The 14297-nt window shown below is 36.5% G+C and overlaps 1 protein-coding gene across 7 annotated transcripts in view; it reads right to left on the bottom strand.

Moving 5' to 3' along the window:
* Positions 1-14297, bottom strand: part of GLRB (glycine receptor beta) — a 96071-nt gene that overhangs the window by 56975 nt on the left and 24799 nt on the right. Inside the window, exon 2 of one of the 7 annotated variants that reach the window (XM_034959318.3) lies at positions 4308-4456. The exons of the other annotated variants lie outside the window; for them this stretch is intronic. The gene's annotated coding sequence lies outside the window, so the exon portion shown is untranslated. The remainder of the gene's footprint in view (positions 1-4307; positions 4457-14297) is intronic. 7 annotated transcript variants of the gene reach the window in all.

Genomic DNA, 14297 nt, shown 5'->3' with positions numbered 1-14297 from the left:
AAACTGAGAGGGTTCCCAATGGCCAAAGCTGCAATGATTTGAGCAACAAAATAAAGTAGTATTGTATTATAGTACAAAATAAAAATTCCAGTGTCCATACAGATAAAAATAAGAATTGAATAAATGGGGAAATACAGACAAATCACTCATGAAGAATTCCAAATAATTGGTGTAGATCTTCTGCTTTCTAATTGGTGGAAAATAACTCCCCACTCCTTAGTGTGAGCTGTGCATAGTGACTCCCTTCCAAAGAGTTCAGTCTGCAAAGGGGGGTGCGGAAAGAGTAACTTTATGGCAGAGAAACTCCACGGGCACTCTCCTCAGCAGGTGATCAAGTTAACCTCAACCGTGATAAGTCATGTTGATAATATGGACCCTTGATATGATGTGATGAGAATCACATTTTAACCCGTGGGTCTTCCTCTCAAAAACCACATAACCTAGTCTAGTCATGGGAAACACATCCGATAAATCCCATCTGAAGGACATCCACAAAATATTTGACAGATACTTTACTAAACTCTCACAGTCATCAAAAGTAAGTAATGTGTGAGTGACTGTCACGGCCAAGAGAAGCATAAGAAGGCATGACAACTATGTAACATAGTATCCTGGAAGGGATCCTGTGACAGAAAACGACTTAAGGTAAAGACCAAAGAGGTCTGAATAAAGAATGGACTTGACTTATTAATATTCTATTAATATTAGCTCTTTAATTGTAAAAAATAAATAAATAAAAGCACCATACTAAAGAAAAATAAAAATAGAGAAAATTAGGTGCAGGGTATTTGGGAACTCTCTGTACTACCTTGGAAATTTTTCTATAACTCTATAAAGCTATCCTAAAATAAAATGTTTATTTGAGAAAAAAAAAGAGAGAGAGAGAAACCAGGAAAGACACTGAGTCAGGAGAGCCAATTGCACTCTCTCCTTCCAAAATCCACAGCCTTAACTGGAAGCAAACTATGTATATAATAATGACATGGAAGTGAAACCTTGATCACGTGTTAAGGCTGGGGCTTATGAAAAAAACACTGCTACTGGTCTGTAAATATAAATGTATTAAAAGTTCAGCATTACATTTCCATCTGTATGCAATAATTTTTAGATAATCAGATAAATAGACATACAAAGACAGACAAATACTTCATGTATTCAGCTAATAAGTTAAATTGGTGGTTATTCATGAATCCACATAACTGTGTAATTATTGTGGAGTATTTTTTATTTTTGTATTTTCCTACTTATCCTATAATTTACTATCACCTCTCTTGACAGCTTCTGGATTTATTTTCCATTCTGTTTTCACAGATTAAACTGTGAACAGTTTTATGAATGCAGACAGTGAGTGATACCTTTTACATGATTAGTTTAGTTTAAACTTATTTGAAAAGAATGTGTTTATGAGTGTGTGTATGTGTGTGGCAAAGTCTGTCATGTTATTATGGGCCAAGAGTCATAATTAAGAAGAGTGTTCCACAACATTCATGTTATTTATCCCCTCACCTGGGTTTCAGGAACTGTTGTAGCCTGTGGAAACATTTTCAAATCTTCTCTAGCTCCAATTATACAATTACATCATCCATGGCTCAAAGAAAAAATATTTTGCATAAAGTAGAAGCAACTATTTGGAGAGATGCTAGATTTTTAATACCAGCAATTTGCAAATCTCATTGAAGGCTATCTGTTGGTCACTTTTAACTTCATATCTCATGTGAGATTACTCATTCTATGAAAACCATGTAGAAGTATCTTCTACTTATACCGTATATTGCTCAACTGTAAAACATTATACATTCTCACTAATTCTAATGGGTTTGCTAATGATCTCCAAACCTCTTTGACATAAAGAGTTAAACCTCAATCCAAACACAATATTTACTGTGCCATTACTTTCCATACTGTACAGAATAGAATTACATCCTGGCCCAGCAAGTACAAATCCATAGTTACGACTTCTAACTCTGCAACCAACTGCAATGATACTTAGCTTTTCTCAATTTTCCACATACAGCAAAAACTTAAAATATTTCCCTCCTGGCCCAACGAAAATATCTATATGAAAAATTACACACACAGACATATACACACACACTAAATTTGAGTAAAGTGTGGGTATAATTGAAAAACACTTCTCTGAGAGTCAAGAGACTAGTGTTCTAACCCTCAGATGGACTGTAAGCTTCCCACATGATATTGGGCCAAGCACTTACCCTCTGTGAGCTTCAGTATACTCACCTTTAAACCAAAGGTTAAATTAGGTGAGGTCTCAGAGCTCATTCAGTTGACAATCTGATTCTACCTATGGTGGATGCTGCAGTGCCCCACCATCAAGGTCACCCCTCCAGGAATGAGCTTGCTCCTGGGAACGTTGGCTGCCTACAGTTCAGAGCTGAGTGTCTTCTGGAATAGCATTTGGCTGAAGTAAGGTGTCTTGTCCTAGAGGCAGCCCATACCCAGTGACTTTGATAGGGGTATATGAAGGTGGCTGGGTCCCTTTCTACTAATTAAGACAACCCTGAAGGGCCATCCCATCTTCAGAGTTCCCAATGGCATGGACTGATCACTCAGTTGCAACCCCACTGTTCCTGTGTTTAAGGCTGCTTTACTCCCTCTTAAGACATGTTCCCAAAAGTAATCCCTTTTTTCATGCAAATTTTCATCTCAATGTCTCTGTCTCTAAGAGAATTCAACCTACAACATCGACTAAATACTAAGTTTCCTTAAGGAGCTTTACCAGTTATGCAACCACCAATATGCTAAATTTCTCTCTCACTTTAGTCATTCCTTAATTCATTTAACAGTTTCAGAGAATTTCCTATGTGCCATGCACTTGCTATGTACAGGTTATGCACTTGAGAATCAAACATACATGATCTTTATTCTGATATAAAAAAATGGTATTTAAAGCTGTGAGTTTAGATAAATTTCTTTATGGATTCTTAAGGTTGGAAATAGATTGGATTCAGCTGAGGAATTCTAGAAACTACTGATACCTCATCCCATCACCCATATCTAGATTTAATTAGTTTTGGATGTGGCCCAGGCATCAGGGTTTTTAAAAGCTCTTCAGATGATTTTAATTATCAGAAAAATAACTTGTTTGAAAAGAGAGTTTATGGTTAAAAAAAAAAAGACATGGAATTGAAATGTGAGGAATTGCAACATTTAATAAGCAGATAGGAAAAGATAAGCCAATAATTCAAAGAATAAATAGCCCAGGAAGAAGGGATAAATCCAGCAGTGTGTGGTACCAACAGAACTCAAGGAAAAAAAAGAATATTTCATGAAAGAGTTGGCTAACAGGGCCAAAAGTTGCTGAGAGGTTGAGATGAGGACTGAAAGCTTTCCATGGGATTCAGCAAAAGAAAGAACTTTTTTTCAGTTGAGAAAGAGGCTAGATTGGAGTGGATAGTACAGTAAGTAGTAGGTGAAGAAATGAATGAGGGACTGCATATGACTCTATTGAAAATCTGTTTCCCTAAGAGTGATGTCAGCAAGATAGTGAAAAAGGAAGCCCTGGACTCTTACTCCCCCTCAAGGACATAACAATTCAACAACAAATGGATCAATCTTCTTTGTGAGAAATTCTAAAACTAGTTGAGAGTCTTCTGTACCTCAGTTGAGTATGAAATCAGCCACACTGAACTCGTAGGAAAATAAGACACCCTCCAGCCCTAATTCCCACCCCTAAAACCCCAGCACAGCATAATATAATCATGAGGGAGTCCTCAGCTTACAGCTTCTTCCTCTGGAGTGAAGCAGTTGGACCATACACTTAGCATCTCAGCTTTTGCATATACTACCAGAGAGACTGTCTTCTATCTCTCCTGTCTTGGAAAGCTGATAAAGCACATCATACACTAGCACACTAGGCCCCTGAGGACTACAGAGAAAAAAGTAACAGTTTTCACTAGCATAAAGACATGCCACAGCTCCTCCCCAAAGCTCAGTGCACAGCAAGGAAGGGAAGTAAACCCTAGCTCCCAGCTTCTCCCTGAGAACACTTGAACCACGTCTGCCATCCCAACTTTTTCTGGTGCTACTCAAGGGACTGGATTTCTCTCATCTGTCTCAGAGCACTGATAGGACCCAGTATACACTAGACCACTGAAGGCTATAAAGAACAAAGCAGTGCTTTGAACAAGTGTGCAGAACTCATCACAGATGCTACCCGAGCTCAACACAGAGTGAGCACGTAAAAAACACCAGCGCCCAGATTCTTCTTGGGGAAGGAAAAGAGATGGATCATAGATCTGGCATTCCAACTTCTCCAAGAGCTACCAGAGGAATTTACTTCTACCCACCTTTCTTGGAGGATAGACGGCCTAACAAACTCTGGACACCTGGGAGCCACTTAAAAAAAGGCAGTGATTTAGACTACCAAGAAGGTTTGAGAGACGCACAGAAACTGGCCAGGTTGAATGGTGAAGGTCTTCTCTAGCACACGATCAATCTGTGGAGACTGGGAGATGTAGAGGTTTTTCTGCTGCCTAGATAACAATACAAAGACTCAAGAAAAATAAAGAAACAGGCAAACATGATCCAAACAAAGGAATAAAATAAAACTCCAAAAACCAACCCGAATGGAAATATATGAATTACTTGACAGAAAATTTAAAACAAACAGTCATATCTTTATAGATAATAAAATGTTCAACATGCTCAGGAGAACAATACACAAAGTATGAATTTCAACAAAGAGAAAATTTTAAAGTGAAGCAGGTAGAAACCTTGAAGCTGAAGAATATAATAAACTAAAAAATTCAATAGAGAAATTCAGTGGCACATTAGAATAAGCAGAAGAATGAGCAAACATAAAGACAGGTCATTTAAAATAATTCAGAGCAAAAAAAGAAAAAACAAAAAAGTGAAGAAAACTTAAGGGTCTTATAAGACACTGTGATAATGTAACTGATAATAAGATATATATATATATGATCTTCATTCTTACTTCCTAGAACAGAGCTCCTAAAACCTGTAAACACTCTGGAGTGATGAATGTCTTCTGTATGCTAATAAGATGACTGGCAGTTCATGGCCCCTAGAATAGCCTTAGGATGGGGGCTGGCCACCAGAAAGACCAAAACATGATTAAAGAGTTGGGACTTTCAGCCTTACTCCCACCCCGCAACATTCAGGGAGGGGAGAAAGGTTGAAGGTTGAGTTGATCACCAATGGCCGAAGATTTCATCAATCATGGCTTTATGATGATGCCTCCATAAAAAACCCAAAACACAGGGTTTAGAGAGCTTCCAGAAAGCTGGAGACATAGAGGATTGTAAAGGATGGTGTACCCAGAGAGGGCACGGAAGCTTTATGCCCCTTCTCACATGCCTCGTTCTGTGCATATTCTCCATTTGCCTGATCACCTATATCCTTTGTATAATTCCTTCACCATAAATGGGTAAAAATAAGTGAAGTGAAGTGTTTTCCTGAGCTCTGTGAGCTGCTCTAGCATATTAATCAAACCCAAGGACATGATCAGGGGAATCCAGATTTACAGTCAGTTAGTCAGAAGTACAGGACACAACCGGGGACTTGTTATTGGCATCTGAAGTGTGGGGCAGTCTTCTTGGACTGAGCCTTTGAGCTGTGTGATCCAACACTATCACCAGGAAAACAGAATTTAAAAATAAATTATAGGACAAACAATTGGTATCCCCTAGAGAACTGACTGGTTGGCATCTGAAGCAAAATGCCACACACACATCTGTTGTCAGAAGTATTCTACTGGAGAGTACAGTGTAAAAAACACACTTAGGCTTTTCCTACAGATTCCATCAAGCAGACCAAGATAGGCATTATGGGAATTACAGAAGAAGTAAAAAGGGAGAAATAATTAGGAAACTAATTCTAAGAAATAATGGCTAAAATCATCCCAAATCTGAGGAAGGAAATGAACATTCAGATTCAGAAATCCCAGAAAGCCCCCAAAAAGATAAAACTAAAGTAATACACACAAATTGTATTAGTCCAGTTTCTCCAGAAAGACAGAACCAATAGGAAATACAGCCATACCTCAGACATATTTAGAGATCAGTTCCAAACCACCACAATAAAGTGAATATTGCCATAAAGTTAGTCATACAAATGTTTTGGTTTCCCAGTGCATATAAGAAACTAAACTGTAGTCTGCTAAATGTATAATAGCATTATGTATTAAATAATAAACATACCTTAATTTTAAAATATCACTAAAAAATGCTAACAATCATCTGAGCTTTAAACAAGGTTTCATCTTTTTTGCTGATAAAAGGGTCTTGCCTTGATGTTGGTGACTGCTGACTGATCAAAGTGGTGCTTGCTGAAGGCTGGGGTGGCTGTGGCAATCTCTTAAAATAGACAAAAGTGAAGTTTGCTGGATCAATGGACTCTTCCTTGTATGGCAGATGTGTCTTTAACATGCAGTGCTGTTTGATAGCCTTTTATCTACAGAACGTCTTTCAAAATTGGAGTCAATCCTCTCAAACTCCTGCTGCTTTATAAACTAAGTCCATGTAATAATCAAAATCCTGTGTTGTCATTTTGACATTGTTCTCAGTATCTTCACCAGAAGATCTGAGTAGAGTCCATTTCAGGAAACCACATTCTTTGCTCATCCATAGGAATCAATGCGTCTTCTGTTCAAGTTTTATCATGAAATTGCAACAACTCAGTCACATTTTCAGGTTCCAGTTTTAATTTAAGTTTTCTTGCTATTTCCACCATCTCTGCAGTTAATTCCTCCACTGAAGTTTTGAACTACTCAAAGTCATCCAAAAAAGTTATAATCAACTTCTTCCAAACTCCTGTCAATGTTGATATTTTGACTTCCTTTCATAAATAACAAATGTTCTTAATGGTATCTAGAAGAGTGAATCCTTTCCAGAAGGTTTTCAATGTATTTGGCCCAGATCCATCAGGGGAATTACTATCTATGATAGATATAGCCTTAGTAAATGTATTTCTTAGATAATAAAACATGAATGTCAAAATGGCTCCTTGATTCGTGGTCTGAAGAATGGATGCTGTATTAGCAGGCATGAAAACAACTCCTTGTATAATACATCTCCGTCAGAGCTCTTGGGTGACCAGGTGCATTGTCAATGAGCAGTAATGTTTGAAAATGAGTCTTTTTTCCTGAGTGGTAGGTCTCAATAGTGGGTTTAAAGTCTTCAGTAAATCATGTTGTAAACAAATGTGCTGTTACCCAGTCTTTGTTGTTCCATTTCCAGAGCACAGAGAGAGTAGATTTTGCATAATTCTTAAGGGCCCTAGGATTTTTGAAATGGTAAATGGGCATTGACTTCAACTTCAAGTCACCAGTTGCATTAGCCCTTAACAAGAGTGTTAGCCTGTTCTTTGACTGGGCATTGACTTCTCTGTAGCTATGAATAATGGTGTCTTCTTCCAATATAAGGCTGTTTAATCTACATTGAACATCTGTTGTTTCGTATATTCACCTTCATCAAAGATCTTAGCTAGATCTTCTGGATAACTTGCTGTGGCTTCAACATCAATACTTGCTGTGCCACCTCACACATTTGTGTTATGCAAATGGCTTCTTTCCTTCAACCTCATGAACCAACCTCTGCTAGCTTCCAAATTTTCTTCTGCAGCTTCCTTACTTCTCTTAGCCTTCATAGAATTAAAAAGAGTTAGGGCCTTGCTTAGGATTAGACTTTGGCTTAAGGGAAGGTCATAGGTCATTTGGTCTTCTATCTAGACCACTTAACCTTTCTCCAGCTCAGCAATAAGACTGTTTCACTTCCTTATCATTCATGTGCTATGAGAATGGCACTTTTAATTTCCTTCTAGAACTTTTTCTTAGCATTCACAACCTGGCCGTTTGACAAAGAGGCCTAGCTTTCAGCCTATTTTGGCTTTTGACATACCTTCCTCACTAAGCTTAATCATTTCTAACTTTTGGTTTAAAGTGAGAGACATGCAGCCCTTCTTTTCACCTGAAAACTTAGAGACAATTGTAGAGATATTAATTGGCCTAATTTCAATGTTGTTGTATCTCAGAGCATAAGAAGGCTTGAGGAGAGGGAGGGAGATGAAAAGACAGACTCCCAGTTGTTCACACACCACATTTAGTAAATTTGCACTCTTATGTGGGCATGATTTGTGGCACCCCAAAACAATTACAACAGTAACACCAAAGTTCATTGATCACAAATCACTCTAACAGATACAATAATAATCATAAGATTGAAATATTGTGAGAATTACCAAAACATGACACAGAGACACACTGGGAACACAAGCTGTTGGAAAAATGATGCCAACACACTAGCTCAAAGCAGGTTGCCGCAAACCTTTAATTTGTGTTTTTTAAAAAGGCAGTATATAGAAGATGAGATTTAATAGTGGTATTGGCTCACTCAATTAAAGAGGCTGAGAAGTCTTAGGATAGGCTATCGGCAAGTTGGACACCCTGCAATGCCAGTAGCATGGTTCAGTCCAAGTCCAAAAGTCTCAGAACTAGGGAAGGTGATGGTGTAATTCTTAGTTTGATATTGAAAGCCTGAGAACCTACAGGGCTGAGTGCCAGGTTCCAAATACCAGGGAGCCTCAAGTTCCGATGTCCAAGGGAAAGAGAAAAGGTTGTCCTAGCTCCAGGAAAAAAAGAGAGAGAGAGAGAAAGAATTCACCTATCTTCTGCTGTTTTATTATATTCAGGCCCCCATCCAATTGGGTAGTGTTCACCCACATAGAAGGCAGATCTTCCCTACTCAGTACACCAACTTGCATGACCATCTACTCTGAAAACACCCTTACAGACACACACAAAGGTAATGCTTTACGAGCTCTCAAGATATTCCTTGTTGTAGTCAAGTTGACATCTAATCAACATGCACATTCTAATGACATTGTCAAGAGCAAAAACAGAGAGAATTGAGAAAGCATCAGGCTAAAAGCCACTTGTCAAGTACATGTGAACCTCTATAAGACTATCAGTGGATTTTTCTGCAAAAAATATCATACATCCCAAAAGGCAGTGGGATAATACATTCAAAGAGCTGAAAGAAAGAAAAAAGAAAAGAAACTCAACCAAGAGTACTCTACATGGCAAACTCGTCCATCAAAAATGAAGGAACAACTTTCCCAAAACAAACAATAGCTGAGGGAATTCATCACCACTAGATATGACTTATAAGAAATGCTAAAGGGAGTTCTTCAACTTAAAATGAAAGGATGCTAAAATGTAAAACTTGGTAAAGTTATATATAGTCTAATAAAGAATATCATATTACTATAATGGTGATGGTTAAATTATTTTAATTTTGATATAGTTTTTTTAAAAAAGAGATCTACTTTCGATTTAAGGATACACATAGGCTGAAAGCAAAGAGATGAAAAAAGATACAAATGTTAACCAAATTAGAGCATGGAATGACTATACCTAGATAAAATAGACTTTAAGTCAATTATTATCATAGAAGACAAAGAAAAACATTACATAATGATAAAAGGGTAAATCCACCAGGAAGATGTAACAATAATAAGTGTGCGTGCATCCAACATAGGGCCACAGAAATTTATAAGGAAACATTGATAGAACTGATAAGAGTAATAGGCTGCAATACAATAATAGCAGGAGACTTCAATACCCTACTTTCAGTAATGGACAGAACAATCAGACAGAAAGTCAACAAAGAAACAGTGAACTTTAACAATATTATAAACCAAATATAAAAAAAAAATACAGAACATTTCATCCAACAGCAGAAGAACTACATTTTTCTCAAGAAGACATGGAACATTCTGCCAGATAGATCACATGTTAGGTTCCAAAACAAGTCTTACATAGTTTAAGAAGATTGAAATTACATAAAGTATCTTTTTCAAATACAATGGAATGAAACTGGAAATCAGCATCAAAAGGAAAGCTGAAAAATTCACACATGTTGAAATTAACACATTTTGAACAACCAGTGGGCTAATGAAAAATATTAAAATTAGAAAATACGTTGAGACAAAAAAACACAACATACTAAAACATGGGATGCAAAAAAAAGAAGTACTAAGAGGAAAGCTTACAATATAAATGTCTATGTTAGACAAGAAGATATAACTCAAATATACAGCCTAACTTTATATTAATACCTCAAATAACTAGAAAAAGAAAAAAAAAGCCCAAAGTTAGCAGAAGGTAGAATATAATAAAGACTAGAACAGGAAAAGAAATAATAGTAATTTAAAAAATTTTTAAATAAAATTCATAAATGTTAACAAAATTTACAGCTAGAATAACAAAGAAGAAAGAAGATGCAACTAAATAAAATCAAAAGAAGAAATCAAAATCAAAATGAAAGAAGGGGCATTACAACTGATGCCACAGAAACACAAACGATTGTAAGAGACTACTCTGAACAATTACATACCAACAAACTGGATAATCTAGAAGAAATGAATAAAATCCTTGGCACATACAATCCACTAAGACTGAATCATAAAGAAATAGAAAAGCTGAACAGACTTCTAACTAGTAAAGGGATTGAATCAGTAATCAAAACCTCCCAACAAAGAAAAGCCTAGGACCAGATGGTTTCACTGGCAAATTCAATCAAATATTTAAAGAATAAAAGCCAGTCCTTCTCAAAATCTTCCAGAAAATTAAAGAGAAAGAAACACTTCCAAAGTCTTTGTGAGCCCAATATTGCTCTGATACCAAAACTAGAGGAAAAAAAAAAACACATCAAAAGAAAACTACAGGCCAATATTCCTGATGAACAAAGATGCAAAGATCCTAAACAAAATACTAACAAACTCAATTCAATAGCACATTAAAAGGATCATACACCATGACCAAGTGGGATATATAACCAGGATACAAGGATAGTTCAACATACAGAAATCAATTAATGCCATAAACCACCCAAATCAACAGAATGAAGGATAAAAATCACATAATCATATTAATTGATGTATAAAAGGCATTTAATAACATTTAACATCCTTTCATGATTAAAAAATGCCCAATCAACTAGGAATAGAATGAAATTACTTCACATTATAAAAGTCCTATATGAAAAGCTCACAGAGAACATCATTCCCAACAGTGAAAACTGAAAGCTTTTATACTGAGATCAAGAATAAGACAAGGATGCCCATTCTTGCCACTTCTGTTCAACATGGTACCTAGCACACAGAGTAATTAGATAAGAAAAAGAAAAGGAAGACATCCAAGTCAGAAATAAAGAAGCGAATTGTCTCTGTATGCCAATGGCATAATCTATATAAATGAAACTCTAAAGACTACACACACACACACACACACACACACAAACACACACACACAGTTAAAACTGATAAACAAATTTCAGTAAAGTTGCAGGACACAACATAAAAACATCATTTGCTTTTCTATATACCAATAATGAATATCTGAAAAGGAAGTTAGGAAAATAATTCCGTTTGTAATACCATCAAAAATAATAAAATATTTAGGAATAACCTTAACTAAGGTAATCAAAGACTTGTCCACCGACAACTATAAAACACCAATGAAACAAATTAAAGCCACAAACAAATGGAGAGACAGCCCATGTTCATGGGTTGGAAGGCTTAATATTGTTAAATGCCCATACTACCCAAAAGGATCAGCAGATCAATTCAATCTCTATCAAAATCCCATTGGAAATTCATATAGAAAATTTTTACAAAACAATTCTAGAATTAATGTGAAACCACAGAGTATCCCAAACAGCCAAACAATCTTGAGAAAGAATAATGCAAGAGTTAAGAAATGTAGAACTGTGCTTGAAGTATAAACTATGTTCTAACTGCCGTAAGATTTTCACTTTTCTTTAGCAGCTAAACAAGCACTGGCCTCAAGGTAAGCACAATTAAAGAACTGCAGCTCACCACCAGACACTGACTAACTGACCCCCTGTTCCACAAGCCATAACTACAGCTGTGATTGGACGAGAGACTGATTTCAGCAACTTTCTCCTGATAAGAAGACCACTGGCCATGGACTGGTTTTGGGCAGTTTCACAGAGGCTGAGCATTTGAGTGCCTTTGTGTCCCTATTGTACCTACTTCACTTTCTTTTTTTTTTTTTTTTTTTTTGAGATGGAGTCTCTCTCTTTTGCCCAGACTGGAGTGCAGTGGCGTGATCTCAGCTCACCACAACCTCACCTCTCGGGTTCAAGGGATTCTCCTGTCTCAGCCTCCTGAGTAGCTGGGACTACAGGCGTGCATCCCCATGCACAAGTAATTTTTGTATTTCAAGTGGAGACGGGGTTTCACTATGTTGGCCATGCTGGTCTCAAACTCCTGACCTTGTGATCCGCCCACCTTGGCCTCCCAAAGTGCTGGGATTGCAGGCGTGAGCCACCGCCCCCAGCCCCTACTTCACCTTTTGACATAGAGAACCTAATTGTAACACATTTAAATGCCAAGTCTCCACCCCAAGGTGAACATGGGATACATGTAACATCTTTGCTTGCACACAACCTCCTTTCATGAATATTCAGAGTTCCTCCCACAGCCTGCTGAATATATATACTTGGCCAACCTGTTCAGCATAAATTCCTGTCTCGATTTTCCCTCCATCAAAAGTACTTGCTTTTATTTTTTTTAAGCTGGAGGCTGTGCTTCCTGCCTGCAGGTTGTAATCTCCTTCTTAAAATAAAGGTCTCCTTTCTAAATTTATATATTGTGTAATTTTTAAGTTTATAATAGAAGAAAATATTACTTAGCCTTTAAAAAGAAGGAAATCTTACTGTATGCAACAAGACAGATAAACCCTGAGGACATAATGTTAAGTGAAATAAGCCAATCACAGAACGACAAATACCATATGATTCTAATTATGTAAGGTACCTAAAAGTCAAACCTATAGAAGCGGAGAGCAGAATGGTGGTTTGCAGAGGCTGGGGGTAGGGAAAATGGGGAGTTGCCATTGAAGAGGTATAATGTTTTAATTATACAAGATGAATAAATTCTAGATATGTGCCTATAGTTAACAATACTGTATTGTACACTTAAAAAATCTGTTAAGAAAGCAGAACTAATATTAAGTGTTCTTGCCATAATAAAATTTAAAATAAAACAACCTCTAGTGTTAATCCTCCCAAAACAATCCACACTGTATGTATACATACAACATGATGACTTTTTGAGCTATTGCTCAATTTAGCACAGAAAAAAATCCATTAAAAATTAGTTGGCACCTTTTTACTGAACCAATTGGGTTATTATTATTTGAACTGTTTGCATAGCTATTACTTGAAAACACAATTTAAATTCTTGGCTTTCTGCTAAGGAGAATCTGGCACATGACAAGATAAAAAGTGAATAGTACCAGGATGAAATGTCAATGAATGTAGTTCTAAATATTTCAACTTTAAAAATTAATAAAATACATCTAGTTTTTTAACAACCACCCCCACCCAACCCCAAACCCTCCCCCCCACCAAAAAAAAAAAAAAAGTTTGACTCTATGGACTCTAGAAAAGGAGAAAGACGGAGTGAAAACTAGAGATGGGTGTAGGGTTAAGAAATGTGTTGGCATTTCTCTTTTTAATAGACTGTAATAGAAAACCTAAGTATACTACAGAAGATGCAGTTGAAGGAAAAACTCGAAAAAGTTAACCCCAATTTCAGGTCCCCCCTCACCACAAAACAGTAGGCAATGAGATCTAAATCTCATCCGAATTAGTCTTAGATGAAACAAAGGAGAACTTTCTCATTGTAAGGAGGGGAGAAGTGGAGTGAAATGGCAATATAGGGGAGATTGTGTGTCTGTTAGTGGAAGATTGAGTCATAGATTAAGTTTCCTCCTTAAAAGTTTCAAGTTAAAAATTGAGAACAATGTTCTTATGTATCTGCCAGAAAATAAGAGGTCTTGCATGAACACCTAGAAGATAAAATATGGAATATACTACATTGTATTTTAGAACAATTCAGAACATTATAGGTCACCAAAAATATATTATTTATATTTTATGTTATATATTAATGTGGCTGCTTTTAAAATTTATTTTAAATATATTATGATACAGTATTCAGTACTGTTAGTAAATGATTAATACCATGAATGATTAATATCATCTATCACCTGTAATTTTCTGCATTTTTCTAACACTGCTTTTGGGGGAAAGTGTTCTTTGAATGCAAATTTTCAAGTGTTGAAATTATTTGTCCCTTGTAGAATTCATACTTAGAACTACACAGTCTGAAGACTGCCACATGTAGATACCTTCATTCATTCAATAAATGTTTAGTAAGTGTCTACTACCACCAGGCATTTCTCTCAGCCCTGGAAAAATACTAGCAAACAAAACCCACAAAAACAGTTG

Source organism: Pan paniscus, chromosome 3, assembly GCF_029289425.2.
Source record: "Pan paniscus chromosome 3, NHGRI_mPanPan1-v2.0_pri, whole genome shotgun sequence".
Classification (NCBI taxonomy): Eukaryota; Metazoa; Chordata; class Mammalia; order Primates; family Hominidae; genus Pan; species Pan paniscus.
The sequence above is the reverse complement of the archived record's forward strand: the minus strand, read 5'-3'. Positions and strand labels throughout refer to the sequence as shown.